Consider the following 10,092-nt stretch of genomic DNA (forward strand, 5'->3'; position numbering starts at 1 on the left):
ATGGTAAGAAGCCACAGAAAGGAGGAAAGAAGCCTAAGGTCATGATTGCTTTTGAAATACCTGAGGCCATCTATGCTGATTATTGCACACCTGATGAGGCTAAGTATGGAAAGGAAAATAAAAACCAGCGCAAGGTGCGCATATAGAAGATTGAAAGGAGATGGGCAAGAGAATGGAGGGAGTACAGATATGTAACTCTAAAGTATATGAAGAAATTCGCACTAAATCCTCCATGCCCAAGAGCTCCATTGGCACCTGGCCAAGAAGCTGACTCCATCAGCATCAAGCGTGGTGAGGACTTTCCTGAAGAATGGGCCAAGCGGCAAGCCAAGTTGGCGAGACAAGCCAAAGAAGCGGTGAGGAAATTCAATGAAGACTCTGGTGCTGCTGCTGCCACTGAGGCCTCTGTCAGGCCAAGAAAATTAATGGCAAAGAAGCCCGCTCACAAGCCAAGTGCTTCACCAACTATGCCCTCACGGCCAAGTTCCTCAGCAATGCCCTCACGGCCAGAATCTTCAAAGCCCTCACGGCCAGATTCTTCAAAGCCCTCATGGCCAGTTCCTCATGCTGCTCCTGCTCCTCCAAAGTCCTCTGCTCCTCCTCCAAAGTCCTTAGCTGCTCCGGCAAAGTCCTCAACACATGTACATCTGGCCACGTGCCAAAGGACTACATGCATCTCCATTGCCTCTGGTGCCTCAGCGAGTTCCTCAGCTGCACCAAAATCTTCATCAGGCCCCACTCTGCTGAAGACAAAGGCAACGGCTGGTCGAGGTCCTCGGCCCAGTCCGAAGAAGAAACAGGTTGCCTTCCAAGTGCCATCTGATGATGAAGCTGATGATGATGAACTTGCTGAAATCATCAGAGACCGACAAGAAAGGGCCGCTAGAGCCAAAGGCACAAATGTGCCATTGCTTTTGGATCCAAGGGCAATCCTAGACTACATTGACCTCTGGCACAAGGACCCAAACACTCCTATGCCTGATTTCAATTCGACTCCTGGTCAAAGTCACATGCTGACCCATTTCATCACTGAAGAGAAATGAAAATTTGAGAAGGCCAGGCAAATCAAGAAGGCCCAGTTCAAGAAAGAGAAGTTTCTGAGGAAAAACGTTATCAAAATGACAACTGATGAACTCCTTCAGATCCAGTCTGAAATCAAAGCCCTCAGTGATGATTTCAATGCTTACTATGCTGATTGGCAAGGAGCCAAAGTCAGGTTTGTTAAACTGACTGAGAAGTTCACAAATGTTGCAGCCCCATCGCAACAAGAAATTCCTCAAGCTGAAGCTTCTACTCAGCCAACTGAAGAACATGCTAGCAACGCTGATGACATTCAGGCTGCTGATGAAAATGCTAGTTCCAGGGCTGATGACTCCATTCCAGCCGCTGAAGAAATTGCCAGGGCATCTACTAGTGGTGCGCCTGAAGAAACTGAAGACGTCAGGGCAATTGCATCAGTTGCGCCTGAAGAAAATCAACCAGATTCCTCAGCTCCTCCTACGCCTACACCAACTCCTACCCTTCCATCTGCATCAGATGTGAGGAAGACCAAGGCTGCAGAGCGAGCTGCAGTGAAGAAAAGGAAAGCATCAAGTGCTTCAGAATCTTCAGCTCCAAAGAAGATGAAGCCTATGACCAGCTCACTTGAAAATCCAATTGATGTTGTTCCAATTTCCACCATGCCATCAAAGGACCTTGTTCCTTTTGGTGAAGAATATGTGATCCCAAGTGGATCTGATGAAGAACCTCAATCTGCTGCTTCGTCAGAGCAGGTTGATGAAGAAATTGAAGTGGACTCGATCCCTTCAACGCATGTTGCTTCCTCGCCAATGCCTCAGTTCACAGCTGAAGAGGATGGCATTGAAGAAAATGAAGATGAAGACGTGGACATTGGCTGCACAACGCCCATGATGAATGATGAATTTTGGGAAAGTCAGCACCCCAATACTCCACTCTTCACCCTGTTACAACAAATACCTCAGTTCCCTGCACCAACCGTTCAAATGGACTCTGAAGAAACTCATCCCACCTCGTCTGTACATGAAGAAATTCCAGCCACTAGTGCTGAAGAAACTGCTGTTGCTGCTCCTTTGAACACGCAGACTGCCACTGAAGAGGAACCAGAAATTCCTCAGCCTGAAAAACCTGAGATTGCGATTCCAGAGGTTCTGATGCAACTCACTGACACTCCCGTGCCCAAGCCAATGGATCCATTCTCAAAGAAGCAAAAGTTCAAGGCTGAGGATTTCTTCAGCGAGCATGTATTCTTCATAGATTACAACCCCTATGATTCTGCTCGCATAAGGAAGAGGCTTTATGGACTGCTAGTCAAGCAAATTTCTATTCCATAGTGCAGTTCAACAAAGACAAAGTCTTTGATCATGAACATATTCCTCATGTGGACATGGAGTCTCTGTCGTGCTTCGAGCCAGTCCTCAGTGTTCTCCATGATGCTGGATTGCTAAATTTCTGCACTGACATCTGTGATTGGAATGAAGAACTCATTCTTCAATTCTATGCGACGCTGCACATCACAGGAAATTCTGAAGATGTGAATTCATGGGTGCTGGACTGGATGTCTGAAAATACTCACTACAAAGCACCAGCTACTGAATTGCTTCGTGTCTTACCACTTAGTCCTCCCCTTGACGGTGCTCGTTGCGTCTACAGTGAACCTGAGCTTTCAAATCATTACATGCAAGCTGATGAAGCCTCTGAAGCCAGGGCAGACCCCTCGAACCAAATTCCTCGTCAAGGAATTACTGTATGTGCCTCGGACTTGAAGGAAATATGCCCTAGAGGCAATAATAAAGTTATTATTTATTTCCTTATATCATGATAAATGTTTATTATTCATGCTAGAATTGTATCAACCGGAAACATAATACATGTGTGAATACATAGACAAACATAGTGTCACTAGTATGCCTCTACTTGACTAGCTCGTTTATCAAAGATGGTTATGTTTCCTAGCCATGGACAAAAGAGTTGTCATTTGATTAACGGGATCACATCATTAGGAGAATGATGTGATTGACTTGACCCATTCCGTTAGCTTAGCACTTGATCGTTTAGTATGTTGCTATTGCTTTCTTCATGACTTATACATGTTCCTGTAACTATGAGATTATGCAACTCTCGTTTACCGAAGGAACACTTTGGGTGCTACCAAACGTCACAATGTAACTGGGTGATTATAAAGGAGTACTACAGGTGTCTCCAAAGGTACATGTTGGGTTGGCGTATTTCGAGATTAGGTTTTGTCACTCCGATTGTCGGAGAGGTATCTCTGGGCCCTCTCGGTAATGCACATCACTTAAGCCTTGCAAGCATTGCAACTAATGAGTTAGTTGCGGGACGATGTATTACGGAATGAGTAAAGAGACTTGCCAGTAACAAGATTGAACTAGGTATTGAGATACCGACGATCGAATCTCGGGCAAGTAACATACCGATGACAAAGGGAACAAAGTATGTTGTTATGCAGTTTGACCGATAAAGATCTTCGTAGAATATGTAGGAGCCAATATGGGCATCCAGGTTCCGCTATTGGTTATTGACCAAGAATAGTTCTAGGTCATGTATACATAGTTCTCGAACCCGTAGCGTCCGCATGCTTAAGGTTTCGATGACAGTTATATGATCAGTTTATGAGTTTTTATGTACCGAAGGAGTTCGGAGTCCCGGATGAGATCGGGGACATGACGAGGAGTCTCGAAATGGTCGAGAAGTAAAGATCGATATATTGGACGACTATATTCGGAGTTCTGAAAGGTTCTGAGTGATTCGGGTATTTTTCGGAGTACCGGAGAGTTACGGGAATTCGCCGCGGAGTATATGGGCCTTATTGGGCCATACGGGAATAGAGGAGACATGCCAAAAGGAAGGAGGCCTGCGCCCCCCTCTGGTGCGAATTGGACAAGGGGCGCAGCCCCCCTTTCCCTCTTCCTCTCCCCCTCTTTCCCCTTCTCCTACTCCAACAAGGGAGGTGGAATCCTACTAGGACTAGGGAGTCCTAGTAGGACTACACACTTGGCGCGCCCCCTCCTAGGGCCGGCCTCCTCCCCCCTTGCTCCTTTATATACGGGGGCAGGGGGGCACCCCATGACACACAAGTTGATCTACGGATCGTTCCTTAGCCATGTGCGGTGTCCCCCTCCACCATATTCCACCTCGGTCATATCGTCGCGGAGTTTAGGCGAAGCCCTGCACCGGAAGAACATCATCATCGTCACCACGCCGTCGTGCTGACGGAACTCATCCCCGACGCTTTGCTGGATTGGAGCCCGGGGAACGTCATCGAGCTGAACGTGTGCTGAACACGGAGGTGTCGTACGTTCGGTACTTGGATTGGTCGGATCGTGAAGATGTACGACTACATCAACCGCGTTGTCATAACGCTTCCGCTTACGGTCTACGAGGGTACGTGGACAACACTCTCCCCTCTCGTTGCTCTACCATCACCATGATCTTGCGTGTGCGTAGGAAATTTTTTGAAATTACTACCTTCCCCAACAGTGGCATCCGAGCCTAGGTTTTATGCGTTGATGTTATTTGCACGAGTAGAACACAAGTGAGTTGTGGGCGATACAAGTCATACTGCTTACCAACATGTCATATTTTGGTTCAGCGGTATTGTTGGATGAAGCGGCCCGAACAGACATTACGCGTACGCTTACGCGAGACTGGTTTTACCGCCGTGCTTTGCACACAGGTGACTAGCGGGTGTCTGTTTCTCCAACTTTAGTTGAACCGAGTGTGGCTACGCCCGATCCTTGAGAAGGTTAAAACAGCACTAACTTGACGAACTATCGTTGTGGTTTTGATGCGTAGGTAAGAACGGTTCTTGCTCAGCCCGTAGCAGCCACGTAAAATTTGCAACAACAAAGTAGAGGACGTCTAACTTGTTTTTGCAGGGCATGTTGTGATGTGATATGGTCAAGACGTGATGAGATATAAGTTGTTGTATGAGCTGATCATGTTTTGTTGAAGTTATCGGCAACTGGTTGAAGCCCTATGGTTGTCTCTTTGTTGCATAAGATGCAAGTGCCAAATAATTGCTTTACTTAATCGCTATACGATAGCAATAGTTGCAAGAGCAATAGTTGGCGAGACGACCATGTGACGACACATTGATATAGATCAAGATGATGAAGATCATGGTGTCGTGCCGGTAACGATAGAGATCATGACGGTACTTTGGAGATGGAGATCACAAGCACAAGATGATGATGGCCATATCATATCACTTATATTGATTGCATGTGATGTTTATCTTTTGTACATCTTATTTTGCTTAGTTTGACGGTAGCATTTTAAGATGATCTCTCACTAAATTATCAAGAAGTGTTCTCCCTGAGTATGCACTGTTGCGAAAGTTCTTCGTGCTGAGACACCACGTGATGATCGGGTGTGATAGGCTCTACGTTTAAATACAACGGGTGCAAAACAGTTGCACACGCAGAATACTCAGGTTAAACTTGACGAGCCTGGCATATAACAGATATGGCCTCGGAACACGGAGACCGAAAGGTCGAGCGTGAATCATATAGTAGATATTATCAACATATTGATGTTCACTGTTGAAACTACTCCATCTCACGTGACGATCGGACATGGTGTAGTTGATATGGATCACGTAATCACTTAGAGGATTAGAGGGATGTCTATCTAAGTGGGAGTTCTTAAGTAATATGATTAATTGAACTTAAATTTATCATGAACTTAGTCCTGGTAGTATTTTGCAAATTATGTTGTAGATCAATTGCTTGCATTGTTGCTTTCATATGTTTATTTTGATATGTTCCTAGAGAAAATTGTGTTGAAAGATGTTGGTAGCAATGATGCGGATTGGATCCGTGATCTGAGGTTTATCCTCATTGCTGCACAGAAGAATTATGTCCTTAATGCACCGCTAGGTGACAGACCTATTGCAGGAGCAAATATAGACGTTATGAATGTTTGGCTAGCTCAATATGATGACTACTTGATAGTTTAGTGCACCATACTTAACAGCTTAGAATCGGGACTTCAAAGACGTTTTGAACGTCATGGACCATATGAGATGTTCTAGGAGTTGAAGTTAATATTTCAAGCAAATACCCGAGTTGAGAGATATGAAGTCTCCAACAAGTTCTATGGCTAAAAGATGGAGGAGAATCGCTCAACTAGTGAGCATGTGCTCAGATTGTCTGGGTACTACAATCGCTTGAATCAAGTGGGAGTTAATCTTCCAGATAAGATAGTGATTGACAGAGTTCTCTAGTCACCGTCACCAAGTTAGTAGAACTTCGTGATGAACTATAATATGCAAGGGATGATGAAAACAATTCCCAAGCTCTTCTCGATGCAAAAATCGGCGAAGGTAGAAATCAAAGAAAAACATCAAAGTGTTGATGGTGGACAAGATCACTAGTTTCAAGAAAAATGGCAAAGGGAAGAAGGGGAACTTCAAGAAGAACAGCAAGCAAGTTGCTTCTCAAGTGAAGAAGCCCAAGTCTGGACCTAAGCCTAAGACTAAGTGATTCTACTGCAAAGGGACTGGTCACTGGAAGTGGAACTACCCCAAGTATTTGGCGGATAAGAAGGATGGCAAAAGTGAACAAAGGTATATTGGATATACATGTTATTGATGTGTACTTTACTAGTGTTTATAGCAACCCCTCGGCATTTTGATACTGGTTCAGTTGCTAAGAGTAGTAACTCGAAATGGGAGTTGCAGAATAAACAGAAAATAGTAAAAAGGCGAGGTGACGATGTGTGTTGGAAGTAGTTCCAAGATTGATATGATCATCATCGCACACTCCCTATACTTTCGGGATTAGTGTTGAAACTAAATAAGTGTTATTTGGTGTTTGCGTTGAGCATGAATATGATTTGATCATGTTTATTGCAATACGGTTATTCATTTAAAGTCAAAGAATAATTGTTATTCTGTTTACATGAATAAAGCCTTCGATGGTCATACACCCAATGAAAATAGTTTGTTGGATCTCGATCGTAGTGATACACATAATTCATAATATTGATGCCAAAAGATGCAAAGTTAATAATGATAGTACAACTTATTTATGGCACTGCCGTTTGGGTCATATCGGTGTAAAGCGCATGAAGAAACTCCATAAAGATGGATTTTTGGAATCACTTGGTTATGAATCATTTGATGCTTGCGAACCGTGCCTTATGGGCAAGATGACTAAAACTCCGTTCTCCGGAACAATGGAACGAGCTAGTGACTTATTGGAAATAATACATACCGATGTATGCGGTCCAATGAGTGTTGATGCTCGTGGCGGGTATCATTATTTTCTGAACTTCACAAGATGATTTGAGCAGATATGAGTATATCTACTTAATGAAGCACAAGTCTGAAACATTTGAAAAGTTCAAAGAATTTCATCAGAGTGAACTGGAGAATCATCGTAACAAGAAAATAAAGTTTCTACGATCTGATCATGGAGGAGAATATTTGAGTTACGAGTTTGGTCTTCAATTAAAACAATCTGGAATAGTTTCACAAACTCATGCCACCTGGAACACCACAGCTTAATGGTGTGTCCGAACGTCATAACCATACTTTATTGGATATAGTGCAATCTATGATATCTCTTATCGGTTTACCACTATCGTTTTGGGATTATGCATTAGAGACAGTTGCATTCACTTTAAATAGGGCACCATCAAAATCCGTTGAGACGACGCCTTATGAACTGTGGTTTGGCAAGAAACCAAAGTTGTCGTTTCTTAAAGTTTGGGGATGCAATGCTTATGTGAAAAAGTTTCAACCTGATAAGCTCGAACCCAAATCGGAGAAGTGCGTCTTCATAGAATACCCAAAGGTAACTATTGGGTACACCTTCTAGCACAGATCCGGAGGCAAGTTATTTGTTGCTAAGATGGATCCTTTCTAGAGAAGAAGTTTCTCTCGAAAGAAGTGAGTGGGAGGAAAGTAGAACTTGATGAGGTAATTGTACCTTCTCCCTTATTGGAAAGTAGTTCATCACAGAAATCAGTTCCAGTGATTCCTACACCAATTAGTGAGGAAGTTAATGATATTGATCATGAAACTTCAGATCAAGTTTCTACTGAATCTCGTAGGTCTACCAGAGTAAGATCCGCACCAGAGTGGTTCGGTAATCATGTTCTGGAAGTCATGTTACTAGACCATGATGAACCTACGAACTATGAGGAAGCGATGATGAGCACAGATTCCGCGAAATGGCTTCAGGCCATAAAATCTGAGATATGATCCATGTATGAGAACAAAGTATGGACTTTGATTGACTTGCTCGATGATCAGCAAGCCATGTTAAATAAATGGATCTTCAAGAGGAAGACGGTCACTGATAGTAGTGTTACAATCTACTAAGCTTGACTTGTTGCGAAAGGTTTTCAACAAGTTCAAGGTGTTGAATACGATGAGATTTTCTCACTCTTATCGAAGCTTAAGTCTGTCCGAATCATGTTAGCAATTGCTACATTTTATGATTATGAAATTTGGCAAATGGATGTCAAAACTGCATTCTTGAATGGATTTCTGGAAGAAGAGTTGTATATGATGCAGCCAGAAGGTTTTGTTAATCCTAAAGGTGCTAACAAAATGTGCAAGCTCCAGCGATCCATCAATGGGCTGGTGCAAGCATCTCGGAGTTGGAATATACGCTTTGATGAGTTGATTAAAGCATATGGTTTTATACAGACTTTTGGAAAGGCCTGTATTTACAAGAAAGTGAGTGGGAGCACTACAACCTTTCTGATAAGTATATGTGAATGACATATTGTTGATCGGAAATAATGTAGAATTATTCTGCAAAGCATAAAGGAGTGTTTGAAAGAAGTTCTTTAAAAGAAAGACTTCAGTAAAGCTACTTACATATTGAGCATCAAGATCTATTGAGATAGATCAAGATGCTTGATAAGATTTTCAATGAGTACATACCTTGACAAGATTTTGAAGTAGTTCAAAATGGAACAGTCAAAGAAAGAGTTCTTGCCTGTGTTGCAAAGGTATGAAATTGAGTAAGACTCAAATCCCGACCACAGCAGAAAATAGAAAGAGAATGAAAGTCATTCCCTATGCTTCAGTCATAGGTTCTATAAAAGTATGCTATGCTATGGACCAGACCTATTGTATACTCTGCCCTGATTTGGCAAGGGAGTACAATAGTGATCTAGGAGTAGATCACTGGACATTGGTCAAAATTATCCTTAGTGGAATAAGGATATGTTTCTCGATTATGGAGGTGACAAAAAGGTCCATCGTAAAGGGTTACATCGATACAAGTTTTACACCAATCCAGATGACTCTAAGTCTCAAACTGGATACATATTGAAAGTGGGAGCAATTAGCTAGAGTAGCTCTGTGCAAAGCATTGTAGACATAGAATATTTTCAAAATACATACGCTCTGTAATATGACAGACCCGTTGACTAAACTTCTCTCATGAGCAAAACATGATCATACCTTAGTACTCTTTGGGTGTTAATCACATAGCGATGTGAACTAGATTATTGACTCTAGTAAATCCTTTGGGTGTTGATCACATGACGATGTGAACTATGGGTATTAATCACATACAGATGTGAATATTGGTGTTAAATCACATGATGATGTGAACTAGATTATTGACTCTAGTGCAAGTAGGAGACTGAAGGAAATATGCCCTAGAGGCAATAATAAAGTTATTATTTATTTCCTTATATCATGATAAATGTTTATTATTCATGCTAGAATTGTATTAACCGGAAACATAATACATGTGTGAATACATAGACAAACATAGTGTCACTAGTATGCCTCTACTTGACTAGCTCGTTTATCAAAGATGGTTATGTTTCCTAGCCATGGACAAAAGAGTTGTCATTTGATTAACGGGATCACATCATTAGGAGAATGATGTGATTGACTTGACCCATTCCGTTAGCTTAGCACTTGATTGTTTAGTATGTTGCTATTGCTTTCTTCATGACTTATACATGTTCCTGTAACTATGAGATTATGCAACTCCCGTTTACCGGACGAACACTTTGGGTGCTACCAAACGTCACAACGTAACTGGGTGATTATAAAGGAGTACTACAGGTGTCTCCAAA

Source organism: Triticum dicoccoides, chromosome 7B (genome assembly GCF_002162155.2).
Source record: "Triticum dicoccoides isolate Atlit2015 ecotype Zavitan chromosome 7B, WEW_v2.0, whole genome shotgun sequence".
NCBI classification, from domain to species: domain Eukaryota; kingdom Viridiplantae; phylum Streptophyta; class Magnoliopsida; order Poales; family Poaceae; genus Triticum; species Triticum dicoccoides.